The sequence below is a fragment of the Acipenser ruthenus genome, chromosome 8 (genome assembly GCF_902713425.1).
Source record: "Acipenser ruthenus chromosome 8, fAciRut3.2 maternal haplotype, whole genome shotgun sequence".
NCBI lineage: Eukaryota > Metazoa > Chordata > Actinopteri > Acipenseriformes > Acipenseridae > Acipenser > Acipenser ruthenus.
In genome coordinates, this window is record NC_081196.1 from 44,193,654 (window position 1) to 44,209,597 (window position 15,944).

At 35.9% G+C, this 15,944-nt stretch overlaps 1 pseudogene; it reads left to right on the forward strand.

Annotated features, from left to right (window-relative positions):
• LOC117406733 (propionyl-CoA carboxylase alpha chain, mitochondrial-like) overlaps nt 1-15,944 on the forward strand; it is a 169,988-nt pseudogene that overhangs the window by 103,148 nt on the left and 50,896 nt on the right.

A 15,944-nucleotide genomic window follows, 5' to 3' on the forward strand; every position in this document is an offset into this window, starting at 1 on the left:
TTGTTAATATTTCAGTGCATCTGTATTTTTTGTAAGTGTAAAAGTGCAGTTGGTCACAACAGGAATTGCATCATTTGAGGGTGAATGTTTTGATACTCCTTGCTGCTGTGTTTGACACAGCTCAGATCATGTAGGGTGCTGTGTGAAAAGCCTTTTTGACCAGGCAGCTCACATGGATTTAATTAGGGCATCATATGGGCTTGATGATCGTTTGTTGCGATAGAATTCTCATTTCATTCACCCATAACTAGAAACTCCAGGACTTCAAACAGGTTTCTTGAAAGGTTTTGTAAGGTTCACAGTTTTACTGTTGTTTTGAAGTCCAGCTTCTCTTTGACAAAATGAGATCTTGTATTTATACAACTGGCATTACAACAAAAACATCTCTCTTTGTGGCTGCTGAGTTTCATCAGAAAATAATGATATATGTTGGTAATGAGGAGTGATCGTTTAAACAAAGTGCTTTTTCAAGCTGAGGTGCATGGGCTGGGCAAGCTGCAGATTTCTGATTTTAGGTGTTCAGGGCCAGTTCTTTACCAAGGTAGGATTCACCAAACACAATTGCCAGCAATGGTTCTTGATGTAATCAGAAATAGCAGCCAAGATGCCCTTGGCCCTTGCTTCCTCCTGGTTAAGGAGCATGTACTGACTTAATAACTTATCACAAACAAAACCTTGATTTTAAACTTGTGTGAGCCTATTGAAAAGATAATTTAACCTTTTCTCTGCCAAGCTAAATTGAATGATATGTCCCCAGCTGTGCTGTTGTAAAAGTGGCAAGGTCACATCGTTGGTGTAGCATTTCAAAACCATACTGTCAGTTTTTATTAATAAGAATTTCAAGGGACCAGGAAAAAAAAATCATATCATTTATTTGTACTTTCTTTTTCTTTTATGGTGGTGCATTATCCACTGCTTTTAACACCACTTTTGTATGCAAGGATAGTGCACGTTTTTGCGCTGCTTTATGGAAATGGCGTTGATAGGTGAGCACTATGGCAACTCGAAAGGCATCATAAGGTCTGTAGTCCCAAAACAACACTAAAGCAGAACAGGCGCTAATCTGAAGTCAATACATTTCCCAATATCCTTTACACTCAGCTGTTTGAACTAGGGTGATTGTTTTATTCAAAGTGTTCTTCCCTGGGAGGTCTCCAAAATTATTTGCGCTAACAGGACATTAGTTTTGAGTGAATTCGTATTACAAGAAGTAATTTACAATAAGCTACTGCAAAATTTGGCCGAGGCCATGTAGAATATTCGTTTTAATGAGAATTCGTTTTAATGAGAATTGACTAACATTGAATGATTTATAAACTCTAAAGTCTGACCATATTAAAGATACAGGCCACTTGTTTTCAGATGGTGTCTTCACAAACTGTATTCTTTTTGTAAAGTTCCATTACAAGTGGTGTCCAGTAGAAATTAACCTTTTCACTGTTTATATCCTCTAAACATTCCCATGATACAGAACTTTTTTGCATTTCCATTTTATATGTTTTCAAACCCTTCAATCTGATTTGACATACTACTTTGTGTTTTTTTTTTCTCTCAAAAACTCAAATGTGTTATGTTTTAAATGGACTGTCAAAAGATTGCAGAAATAAGTTGTTTAAGATATTACATACAGAACATTGGACATATGGAACATGTTTAAAATGGCGATTCTTGGAATGCTGTCTGGATGACTTCAGGCATTTTAAAGTTTATAAACCATGCCCAGATAAAATACCACAATCTGTTTCCAATTGTGTGCATTTAATACAAATATTTAATAAAAAATAAAAAAAAAAACACCTTAGAACACTAAACCCCTAATTGTCTCCATTGGCTTGACCATGCCCATACAACACATTCCACTGTAAGAAAGATCAATGTGTCTACATTTGTAAGGCTTATATTTTGTCATCAGTGTTTTCTGAAGTATGACTGAAAAACCACACAGATTATTGCAGCTTCGTTACACATGTATTTTAAAGTTGCCTTAGCTTTGCATGATTTCTCAAAAGATTACTTCCCAAAAAGATTTCCACAGGACCCTGCAGAACCAAAAAGAGTCAATGTCTTTAAAATTGGCGTCTCCTATATATTTAGAGTAGGTTATGTTTTATATGTCACATTATTTATTTTGCATATAATTGAAAATTGGTATCCCATTTGTTTTCTTACCATTTTATTGCAGTTCATGGTTTATTACCACAGTACCGTGGCAGAAAAAGGCATGTGCAAGTAAGTTGAAGGGGCAGGGTCTTGAGTGAGATGAACCATTCTGATTGGTGCTGTGCCAATAGCCATATTAATTATTGCTGCACAATACTGTGGTAATGGACACTATTGTACTATAATCATTGTGCAAGTATCATTTCTTAGGATGCTGTATGTATTACAGTTATACCAATGTGCATGTTCTCATGATGTCATATTAGAGAAACCATTTTAAACAAATAAACTGGAGTCTACTTTGGACTGCTTCCATCATAAGTCAAAGAAAAAAAGTTTTGAATTTTACTAACAATGAGTTTTTTTTCCAACATGCGGCTCTGCTATAATCAGTTTGAATCTAGTGAAACAAACCACCAACAATAAAACAGAAGTGTTAGGATTCTACTTTTTTTGAAAACATGTGGTGTGAAAGTGTGCCCCTAGTGGATGGAAAGTAGGGCAGCTGCTTCCTTTAAGTAGGGACCAGTGTGCACGCGGGTAGAGGCAGACAGATGACACCAGAGGTAGAATAAAGTGCTCTCACACATGTTTATTTTGATACACTCAATGCACCTCTAAAAAGAAACAAAGTTATACTTTTCACAGAAAAATAAACAAATAAAATCCTTTGCTGTGAAAGGCTGTAACGATACAATCATTTCCCTGCCTAATGAGGAGGGCTAATCCCTTTACTTCCAAACAAATATGTGAACATTCAGTTCAAACAAAAGGAAAAATAAAACAAGGTACCAGTGAACCGAAAATAAAGAGAAACACTCAGACCTTTTCAGTAGTTTTCAGATTAACAATCACCTCTCCAAACATTCAGTCTTCTCTCCTCAAACGCTGTCTCCAAACAAAGGTGCTGGCTCTCCTTTTATAACATGTGGCTGTGCTTAATTGATCCTCAATTAAGCAATTTGGCAGAGATGATTCTAACCCCATCCCTGCCAAACAAATTAAAAATATATGATTTTTATTCACACAGCTACAAAACCCACACCATTTACCTGTGCAGGGCTTCTACCCTGTCACAGTGGTAACCACATAAGGTTGCAATTGGTAATACAATGTGCTATCTGTATAGTTTTAGATACATGGACAGCATAAAATGAATCATAAAGATTTAACTTGTAGTATATCAGGAAATAATAGGGGTGGCTGCTTTTAGGAGATGTCTTTCATCTTTGTAACCTATCAAATAAGTTAAGTAATGCATAGACAATTAGTACGCATTGCTCTTGTAAATAGCTGAATAGGTCATTGAGAGATGATGACCAAAAGAAAATAATTTAATAATCAGATTAATTGAATCTTAATTGCAGGATTGGAAATAATATTTACGGGATTACTACTGCCTTGGAGAAGTGCTGTACCAAGAGAATAGCCTGTACCTGCTGCAAGAAACTTGCTGTGAACTATAACCAACAGCCTGCTGTTCAGTACACACAGGGATTGTCATTTCTTTATGTAAACCTTACATTTGTGTTGGGCAGAAATGACGGACTATGAACCCTACAGCATTGATTTGCTTGAAAAATGTTGAACATGAATAGTATGAGCTTGTATGTGTAGCGAGGGGAATTATTTTTGTTCTACAAATGATTACAAGTAGGTAATCAGAATTAGAAATTTAAACTGTATTCACATGTACTTTTTCTTCTGTTTCAGCTTTTATACAGTTCTCCCCCATTATTGTGCAATTCAATAATTCAAAGTTAACTTTTTTTAGTGTAAATCAGATGAAATGTGAAATGACGAGGAGTATAATTACTTTACTTAAAATTAGACGTAGCTATGACCTGGCTTTTCAATCCAACCTATTTGAGGTCTTGTTCAGTATGAATACAAAGGAACTGTTATTTATTTAATAATTTTACAGATACAGTGCTTGAAGGTGTGCTGGTCATTTTTCTTCTGTATTCCTGTATGGGTGGAGAGCAGGTCTTTTTTTTTTTTTTTTTAAACAATGGATTTTCCACTTCCAGTGAATATTGTGGAAACACAGAACAATTATCCTCCTCTGTTATTTCTAAAAGATTCCTATTGCTCATTATGATATACAAAATGTACTTTAAGCATTCATAAACTGTTATTGGTGGAAAATGTAATGCATTCCCGCGGCCAGTGCCTAATGACTATTAGGAAAGGTAAGGCACGGAAAGCTGCCTCTGACACCAGAAGCGCTCCCATTAGCCTCTCCCATTAACCTTTTCAATTTGATATGTTCTGCATGGCATTACTCCTTTAGAAATTACAGGATGTGATGAAGCTCAGGTTGCTATGGAAAAGTTGCTTCATGTTATGGACTAAAGCCATTATATCACATAGTAGAAAAAAAAAAAAAATGAAATGTAAATTCCTAATGAACATTTTCAATGCCAAACTTTGGTTTATTAAATGTGAAAATTTGAATACGATCCATTTTCATGGCCTAATACTGTTACTAGTACTTTCCTTTTAGCTAGAGTGACAGAAAACATAAATACCAGTGTTACAATGAGCACCTAGTTTGTTAGTGTCGGGTTCAGCTAAATATCGAAGGTACACCAGTTTTAAAAATTGACTCCTACATTATGCTGACCCAGATGCTGCATTCTCCCTACAGTGATGAGGTCTTGGGCACGATATAAAGAATTCTGGACATAACAGGTATTCTAGCCAGTGACGTATACATAAAGTTACAACACCTTTGATGATGTCAGTCTGTTAACTTAATGTTTACGACAAAAACAACACATTTCTCACAACTGCAACTAATTTCATGTTTGTCCATTAATTACAACCTGCATACAGGTAAATAGAGAAATTGCAATCTAGTAAAGTTAAAAGTTCAGTTATGATATTTTCTTGTTCATAAATATGCTTTCTTTCACAGATGGATCCCTTTGTGCACATGAAAGATATCCTTGAATGTTAAATAAGTGTCCCATTAGAATCTTTGGTTTCATTTTTAGTGGGGAGTAGCACATAGAGGTTGCATATACGTCCCTACTATTTGGACCACCTATGGTCATTACATGCCCAGTGTGCCAGGCGCCGTGCAGCGGAGGGTTAAACTCTTTTGCCTGTTCCTTGGAGCTTCTCAAGTGCAAATTCCAGAATTGCTTTGTTATACGCCAACCTGTTTTAAATCCTTGGTGCCCACTTCCTTCAGAGTCTTCCCATACTGCTCCTTCTGGCTGTATCAATAATTCATGCTGCACTCGAGGTCCTCATGTTATTGAGTACTTTGGAGCCTCTTTAGATACGCTTCTTTTCTCAACATGCCCATCCACTCAGTGTTGCTGTCCAGGTCATGAACAGTGAACCTTTCTCTGGCCTTTACCTATTAGGTAGTAACAGACATCACCACAGGAAGCCCCTTTTCTCTGATAATGGTGCATTTGCCAGCAACGTGTTTAAAGGGAATCCAGGTGGGATTCCATTTTAAACATGGTTAAGGTGTGATTAGTTTTAAGTGTAAAGTGGATCCGGGTTAACCTGTCCACATTGTCCTCTTTTTAAGTAATTTTACGATCTGCGAAAAAAATAAATAAAATAAAATAAATGTTTTGAATGCTGAAGAGCAAAACAAATAAACAGAGGAGTCATCTGCCTTGTTATAGGGTAGCGGCATCTACTTGACGTAACCCTGGCACTCTGGTAGAATATACATTATCAGAAGGCCATGCATATAGGCCACGCAAACACATTTGTACAAGTTTTTGTCGATTAACTAATTCAGAAGTGTGCTTCATTATTTTGCCTTAATTAAGATAACAATGCAAATTCCTTCATTAATAGTGACATGGACAATTTCTTCCCCGCTCCTGGGGGACGAGATTATATGCAAGCCCCGTTGAGCAGGTTGCAAAGTGTCACCGGATATTCAAATGGCGTGCTTGTTTAATTGCAGTAAATGTAGCATGTCCAGATAGGTAGAGGAGTTTGAATGGCTGTTTTGCAAGGCGTGCGGCACTGCCTGAAACCCTGAGTACCCAGTGGCAGCTGTTCTTGGGTCCTTCCGTGCTCCCCGGGGGCGGCTGGAAGACCATGTTGTTGGACTCTTGTCTTTTATGGCAGCAGCAGTAAACATGACAGGTTGTTTGGGCGCCATCTGTTTAAAATGGCTGCCTCATGGTACATGAGCGATGAACTTGAGATCTGTTTTCTGTCTGTCTTCTCGGTAACAGTCTTGTCTGCTTGTCGCTGCAGGTGGAGCTTGATGAGGAGAGGCTGGATGTGACCAGTGAATGGAACCTTGCGTCTGCTTTGTTACCTGTCACCATCAACGGAACCCAGAGGACCATGCAGGTAAAAGAAAACAAAACACAAACAAACGAACATAAGAAAGCTCCAACTGCCTGACAGGCCAATTGTCTGCTTCACTGAAATAACTCTCTTAAAACTCCTCTGCCGTTTTTCACATTATAGTGTGATGAAGTGCATTATCACATAACGTTCCCCCAGAAGACGTTAGTGCTCAGCAATTTGAAATTAAGATTTAAAGATGTGTCACGCTTTTTTTTTTGTAATGCATTTCATTAATCCAACGCTTGCATAAAACATACACGCATTCATCCAGTTTTTTTCTTCTTCTCAAAGCGTCTTTCAAAAGAAAATATTCCTCCTCTTTCATGTGCCCTTTTGATGCCACAAGGGAATTAATGACACTTCATTTGCACAGCACACACAAGAAATGAGTTAAAAACCAAATGAGGCGTTAGATTATTAATTGTTACTTATAATAAATTGTCAGATGATTTTACCACGCCAAATATTTTAGTCTTTGTTCTCTAATCTTAAATAATTTTACACTTGAGCTGTTTGAATACATGATTTAAGCAGTTCTGTGAATTTAGGTATAAAGGTTCTAATAAGAAGTAGTACTGATAGAAAGAAATGTAAAACCTCTTCAAGCATCATAGCCTCTCTCCAGCAAAAACTGCAATTCTGCCAGTCAGTTTGGTTTTGCAATAAACTGTTACCAGTTAAATATAAATGTAGTATCACCATCCATAGTTCTAATTAATCCTATACATTTTTACATTTTTGCTTCTATCATATGTTGTTTATCAATTTTCATTGTTAAAATTATTTTCCCTATATACAAAAATGATATATAAATAGTCTCATTTTCAGTATGGTGTGGGGTTTGTTTTCCTTTAATTTGAATTAAGAAAGACATTGACAGACATTGAAAAGACTTATAGTCAAACATTTAATGAATTTATTTTTAGTATTACTATATAATTCAGGATACGTAAATCTCTCTCTCTCTCTCTCTCTCTCTCTCTCTCTCTCTCTCTCTCTCTCTCTCTCTCTATATATATATATATATATATATATATATATATATATATATATATATAATCAGCATTACAAGAGCCAATCAAATTGCGTGAAAGTCGCCAAAGGCTTCTACATTCACAGAGTTTTAAAAGTCAGAGTATGTGGTCAGAGTTGATTTGATGGACAACGACACCTGTGCCTTCTGCCAGTTCTGTTGTCAATTCAACGCTTGTCTTCTTTCTGTTCCTTAAGGATATTATCTTCAAGTATTGCTCATCCTTGTTAGGCAGCTTTTTGGGTCTTCCAGTCCTAGGTTTGTCAATTACAGATGATGTTTCTCTGTACTTGTTGATTATGCTTCGGATACCACACCTTGAAAATTGAGTGATGCGAGCTATTTTGCAGACTAGTGGAGGCTTTGAGTAAATTGTTGATGTTCATTATATATATATATATATATATATATATATATATATATATATATATATATATATATATATATATATATATATATATATATATATATATATATATACAGTTACGCTGCACTGATGAACAAGTCTGCAGTTGCTGACTTTTAAAACGCTGTGAATGTAGAAGCCTTATGGTGACTTTCACGTGATTTGATTAGGTCTTGTAATGCTGAAATTTGCATTATTGTACATTGACTACTGGGCACAATTAAATGTTGGCTTCATCCATTGATACACATTTTCAGTGTGATCCAGTTATTTCTCACGCCATTCTAATCACTTGTTTCAAAGTTAGCTGCAGTGAAGGACCAGTAAAGTAACAACATCTTCCAGTGAAGCTTCAGTTTGGTTAAAACTGGGAAGAGAGTAAAGCAGTGAAAAAGCTGTAAAGTTTACAGCAGAAAAAATCCTCCCTACCACTATATTTACTTAAACTTCTCATGGTCAAGTCTCTGCACAAAAACTCTTCTAGTTTCCAAAAGGAGACGCTTTGATTCATCAGTCATTAAAATATTGTCTCATTCATCTGATTTTTGTCCCCCTGGACAATGTTTAAACACTTTCTTACTAAGCATTTTGGCAACTTGTCCACGTAGCACACTTCTTAATATAATAGATGTGAACTGAGCTCTCATTACGGCAAGTCAGAATAAAAAAGCTGGTACTTGCGCAGATTGATTTTTAAATTTGATTCACAGTTGATGCTGTGACATAGCAGCAGGCATCTACCGTCTGAGAGAAGCCTGCTAGAGGTGGAAACTGATTGTTTGATGGTACTGAATCATTTTCTAATGTCTGTTTAATTGCACCCATTTTGTTTTGCAATTTTTCCCATTGAGTTTTCATTTTATTTCAAATCATTTTCTTATTTTTCTCAGTTTTAGTCATATAGGTATTGGCACTTTACTGGGCATTCACTGCAATTAACTAGTGAAGGGTTGGTGATTTAGCATAGGTATGACAAGTAATTTTAACATAATGGAAATATGTATCATTGGATCAAGCCCACTCAATCAATGTACCATTACACTGTGATGATATTTATAACGTGAACTACTGTTTTTACTGTAATAATATGGTAATAATAAACTTGGTATTATTATAACACTCCAATATAGATACAATGTTTTAGCCCCAGAAGTTCTCATTAATGCGTTTTTTTACAGCAAAATAAATAAAAAAAATATCCACAAGATTTTCAATACAAGTAAGAATGGACAAGTGATGTTGCTTATGCTAATAAGAGTAGGTACATTGATTTTTAAAACCTCTTCTAGCACTCCTTTAATAATGTAATTTAAAATAAAAAAGGAATACCTAGTAAACAGTTTAATAAGACCCATATTCTTTTTTTTTGTTATCTTGAGTAGATCCAGTTGCCTTGATAATTTTTCTTTCAGCATTAGCATTCCCAAAACAGCACAGCAAAATTATATTCTGTTATGTTCGTTGTATTTTTAATTTTTTTAAGTGTATTTTTTATATATATTTATTTGCATTTTTAAAGAGTTGAGATTCTTTATCTCTCCAGGTCACAGGGTTAACTCCAGTTATCTAAATCATAATTGCGCAGTCCTTCTGCATGAACATTACCTCTGTTTTGTTTTTTTCTGCCTTGTAATTTGGGCTCCTCTGCAGTTAGTCATCCATTGGAAACTCTGGTACTCTACTGGTTGTAGCCCCTGCTGCATTTTACATTGAATAGGTCATTGGTACCCAACTAAGTGGAACTAATTTGGGACAGCATAGCAGAAAAACTGGGTGCAATGTTACACGAAACCCTTGTCATATATTGAGAAATACTTGATTGTAGTTAAGTTGGGGAATATGCCTCGTATGCTATAGTGCATATGCAGCTGTCAGATTTTAAACTGGGATTGTATGTGTCTGATTCACAGTTATATAATTGCATTATACAGTATTACTGGATATTACAATTTTGTTGTTCAGTATACACATACAGACATGCCTTATTTAAAGGTGTACTGTCCTGTCTAGTTTCTACATATTTAAGAAGGTTGTTGACATATAAGACTGTGTTATATACTACTTCCATTTGTGGTTTCTCTTAACTGCTTAACTACATTTGTGGATGTGAACCAATGTTACTGCCTTTTTAGGATTTTTGTAAGTACAGCTTTGGATGCAAAGTATTCAAAACCTACATATATATTGTAGACAGCTGGACGAATGCAATATGCAGGTTTTAAAGTGATCCCGCTACACACCAAAAACATATCTTCACTGCAAAATAAGTTGATTAGTTATTGTTTTTAAATAGCCTTCACGGCAGTAGAGCAGTAGGGAGGAGGTAATTCACACCTTAACTTAAAATAGACATCAAAGTTTAGGCAATGAAACTAGATAACAGTGCGTTTCAAATTGTTTGCTCTCAAAGCCGTGCTACCCACTCATCATGAGGTAAGGCCAGCAGGGGGTTAGAGCAGTGTGATTCTAGAAGCTCAAGTCAATCATCCTTAACCTCGGAATGATAGGAGGGCCTCGCTGTGTCAAATCATTTCATCATTTTTGTTTGCTGTGGAAATAGTTATGATCTGAATTGCCTGTATTATGTGTAGTTATGTAGAGCATGAATCTTGGCTTCGATGACCTGCACACTGTAACCTACCCCCACCTTTTCATTTGTGTTAATAAGGATGTATGTTTGCTATGTTCTTCTCTTGTTACGTTTTGTCAATTATCTGCTGATAATGGTCTCTTTTGACACCTTGAGTATCACCTTGATAATATCAAGTTATTATCAAGTAATTATACTTATAAACTGGACACTGGGATTTTTTCAGTTGTAGCTTTATTATCAATAATAATATTATAGTAGCACTGCTTAAAGTTGATTTATTTTTAATTATTAATTTTTATTTGCTCCGTTGCAATTTTAAAGTGCCCTGAGATGACTTCCTATGGGATTTGCTTTATAGATTATATTTTGTTGTTTTTGTTGACAACCACAAATTTAAAATTTAAAAGCTAAAAGAGTCAGGCTGTGTCAGCTAAGTTGATAGACATGTCTTTATAGTTGAACTAGTCATTTCAGCTAGTGGAAACTAAGCCATGTTTCAGAGAATTTGCTTCTGGAGAACTAGAACACGAGCAGCTAAATTGACTTTGAAGGGGAATTTTTGCATCACCCTATAGAATGATCTAATTTTGCTTCATAAAGTCAAATGAAACCTGCTGAATAATGTTATGTTAACATATTGAATTACATACCGCGTTGTAGTTTTCCATATACTAAATGAAATATCTAAATTATGTTCATATGTATAATTCTAAGTGATGCAAAGCTTTTGGCCATAGCTGTAGACTAACTAACAAGGAGCTGCAGTAGTCAATAAGCAAGTGTGATATTGCAGCCCATTGTATTCTGTTTCAATCCCACTCTAGCGCACTCTCTCCATCGCTCTTAAAGCAAAACTAAACAAGTGGAGTGTCTGGATTGGAGGCTGCAGTTGTCTCCCCTGGCACTCAGGTGGACAATTGGTGCGTTTCTAGCACCCAGATGTTCTACCAACCTGCAAAATAATTGTAAAGCCTCCAAGGTGTTTGTAAAGCAAAATCTTGAAATATAAGGATAGTGGCCCAAACTCTTTCCAGACTCTCTTGTTGTTTGTTTGGTGTTTAGTTTGGTCACCATTCAATGAACTAGCTGGAGGAACGCATTAAAGGGAAATGGATAAGTTCATGCAATCCATCGAATGTGTACTGTTATTTGGATTTGATTAACTCATCAATGATTTGGTAATTGAATGAAATGTTCTCTCAGCATTTCCCTCCAGCTTAAAAGTTAATTGAATTGGGCCTTTGTTTTATCTTTGTGTACTGTACAAATAGATACACATTGTATTTGTCTTGATCTGTCTCTCAATGGATGGATACAGCAGTAGTTCATTATATATATATATATATATATATATATATATATATATATATATATATATATATATATATATATAATTTGATCTGTTCCCCTTGCGGAGCCTCTTCTTCACCTCCCAGTTCTTTAGCACAGCTGTTATATAAGAGGGAATCATTGCATTGTTGGTAACCTGAACCATTTTATTTCAGCAGTTCTCATTTGGTAAATATTTTAGTCTAGATGTTTCCCTTATGTTTTGGATCTTATTTTATTTCTTTTCTTTTTTTTTTTTTAGCCACGATGGTACAGATTGTATGTCGTGAAATCTGGTCTGCTTGTGAGAAACTGAGAGCTGAGAAGGATGCAGGCAATCAGAAGCACACAGGACAGTTTGATCACAATAGGATCAGCTGCTCCTTTCCCATTCTAATTACACAACAGTTGATTGTTCGCTCATCTTACTAGCATTTGGAAGGAAGCACACCGGCTAAGGTCTTGCGGCTGTCTGATACGAGGTAATCACGGGGAGATTTCTTGCTTCATTTGTTTTGGCATTGAAAGCGGACAGCCTCTTTAGAAAGCAACGTCTCGTTCTTCAAATCTCCCCGAAACAGATTTAAGTTTGCAGAAGGTTCAGAGAGACGTGCACATCCATACTTCCTCCAGTAAAATGAAACTGTCAGTATTTATATTAATTGATTTCCCTTATTTTCCAAGCCCCATTAATCATTATTGCTGTAATATGCCAGGCTTTGGCAAATCCTCCTTTCTTTCTTCTGTGACGAGCTCAGATTATTGTGACAGCTCGTGACCTGCTTTCCTAATAACAGTTGTGATCTAGCAAGGGCTGTGGTTGGAAAGACACTGTCAGTGGTTATTTTTTCAGTGGCGTCTTCTGAGACCTTTAACATTTCAAAACAAATGAAACTTAGTATCAACATTTACCCTGCCTCAGCAATTAAACCTTGTGTTCTCTTTTCCTTTTTTCTTTGAACTGCTGTTTTGAGAACTTGCTTTTAATAGAAGTCGTTAGCCAAGAAAACTCTGTACTTCTGCTTACACAAAACAAGTATTGTATTAGAAAGCTCTAAGAAGAAAATAATGGTCATTAAGCATACTAGGTAATGTGTCCACATATAAAATAAGATACAAAATATTTCCATATTGTGTTACCTGTATATAAACACTATTCAGTGCCTTTGGGCTTTAGCATTTTTAATGTCTTCTAACAACTGTTAGAACTTTTGGTGGCCCAGTTTGCTAAAAAGGCTTCAAACATTTTGTAGCTGTTCTATAAGTACATCTGCATTTGAAAATAAAGAAATGTTATCGTGAGATTAAACAAAAAATAATTCACATACGTTCGCAGAGACATACTTTTTATTGCTAATACTGCTAAAAGTACAAATGCACTATAATCAAGTTTATTTTATGTTAAGATACAACAAACCCTGTACATAGCAATCATTGTCAGTCTCGCAGGCAAACTCCACACACTAAAGTGTTATTTAACCGTTTTATTCCATTGATTGGTGTATAAGTACCAAACGCTATTTGCATGCTACATTATTTTGAGATATGCGCATACATCAGCAGTTCATTGCATTTTGTCCATTTGATTACTTAAGCTATTATTAATGTTTTTTTAAAATGTGAACTTTCTGTATTGTAAATGAGATGCACCTTTAAACATCAAAACACATCTTGAAAATAATGCAAAATTTAGCATGACACTGTATTTAATACTTTTAGAGGTGTCGTGAGAGCATTTATATGCAGACCAGCTGTAGATTGAGTTACTTCCGGATTGGCCAGAAAATAACAACTCTGAAGTATGTGCGCTGTGAAGTGTAGACATATTTCGGTTTTGAGGAGGCTGATGATGGAATAGTAAAACGATATAACAAGACCTTGTTTTACTCCATGGATATTGTGAAGCAAAGCACCACTAAGTTAAAGTAAGTTATTGCTTTTCATATGTAAATGCCTGTTAACGTGTATATATGTATATATGTTTGATATTGCAATTGTGTTATTATATTTCTGTATTTTGGAAGACGTCGATATTATCGATATCGAAATATATGCACGCTATCGATATACAATTTTCATATCGTTGCCCACCACTAATAAATTTTGATTTAGTTTCTTTGTTTATTTTTTATTTCAGTGTCTTTCCAGAGATGCAAGTGGAGATATGAGTCTACAGTGTTTGGGCACAGTGGTAAGTGGAGGAAAATATATATATATATATATATATATATATATATATATATATATATATATATATATATATATATATATATATCTATATAGATATCGATATAGATATAGATATATATATATATATATATATATATATATATATATATATATATATATATATATATATATATATATATGATTTGTACATAATTACATGTTCTTTCTCTTGCATAGATTGCTTCATATTGCAGTTTGTGTGAAGATGGCAGGCAGGCAACGATTGCGTATGTCATGCATGATTTGCACCACAATAGGTTATCTTTGAATTTGCCTTATCATTGAAGTAGCCAACCATGGTCTTTGTTTTCACTGAGAGAATAACATTCACACTGGAAAAAGTTCAGTGTCAGTACTGAGATCGTTGTATCCAGGTTGATCCTGGTAAGTGATTGTTCTAAGGGCTAATTTTCATTGAAAAAATCAGTTATTGCTGTTGGGATCATTAAAACAGGGGTTCACTATAGTGAAGTTTGCCTGTATGTGTGTGTCTATATATATATATATATATATATATATATATATATATATATATATATATATATATATATATATATATACACACACACATACATACATACAGTACTGTGCAAAAGTTTTAGGCAGGTGTGAAAAATTGCTGTAAAGTAAGAATGCTTTCAAAAATAGACATGTTAATAGTTTATATTTATCAATTAACAAAATGCAAAGTGAGTGAACAGAAGAAAAATCTACATCAAATCAATATTTGGTGTGACCACCCTTTGCCTTCAAAACAGCATCAATTCAAGTTTTTGAAGGAACTCGGCAGGTAGGTTGGCCCAAACATCTTGGAGAACTAACCACAGCTCTTCTGTGGATTTAGGCAGCCTCAGTTGCTTCTCTCTTTTCATGTAATCCCAGACAGACTCGATGATGTTGAGATCAGGGCTCTGTGGGGGCCATACCATCACTTCCAGGACTCCTTGTTCTTCTTTACGCTGAAGATAGTTCTTGATGACTTTCACTGTATGTTTGGGGTCGTTGTCATGCTGCAGAATAAATTTGGGGCCAATCAGATGCCTCCCTGATGGTATTGCATGATGGATAAGTATCTGCCTGTACTTCTCAGCATTGAGGAGACCGTTAATTCTGACCAAATCCCCAACTCCATTTGCAGAAATGCAGCCCCAAACTTGCAAGGAACCTCCACCATGCTTCACTGTTGCCTGCAGACACTCATTCGTGTACCGCTCTCCAGCCCTTTGGCGAACAAACTGCCTTCTGCTACAGCCAAATATTTCTAATTTTGACTCATCAGTCCAGAGCACCTGCTGCCATTTTTCTGCACCCCAGTTCCTGTGTTTTTGTGCATAGTTGAGTCGCTTGGCCTTGTTTCCACGTCGGAGGTATGGCTTTTTGGCCGCAAGTCTTCCATGAAGGCCACTTCTGACCAGACTTCTCCGGACAGTAGATGGGTGTACCAGGGTCCCACTGTTTTCTGCCAATTCTGAGCTGATGGCACTGCTGGACATCTTCCGATTGCGAAGGGAAGTAAGCATGATGTGTCTTTCATCTGCTGCAGTAAGTTTCTTTGGCCGACCACTGCGTCTACGGTCCTCAACATTGCCAGTTTCTTTGTGCTTCTTCAAAAGAGCTTGGACAGCACATCTGGAAACCCCTGTCTGCCTTGAAATTTCTGCCTGAGAGAGACCTTGCTGATGCAGTATAACTACCTTGTGTCTTGTTGCTGTGCTCAGTCTTGCCGTGGTGTATGACTTTTGACAGTAAACTGTCTTCAGCAACCTCACCTTGTTAGCTGAGTTTGGCTGTTCCTCACCCAGTTTTATTCCTCCTACACAGCTGTTTCAGTTAATGATTGTGTTTCAACCTACATA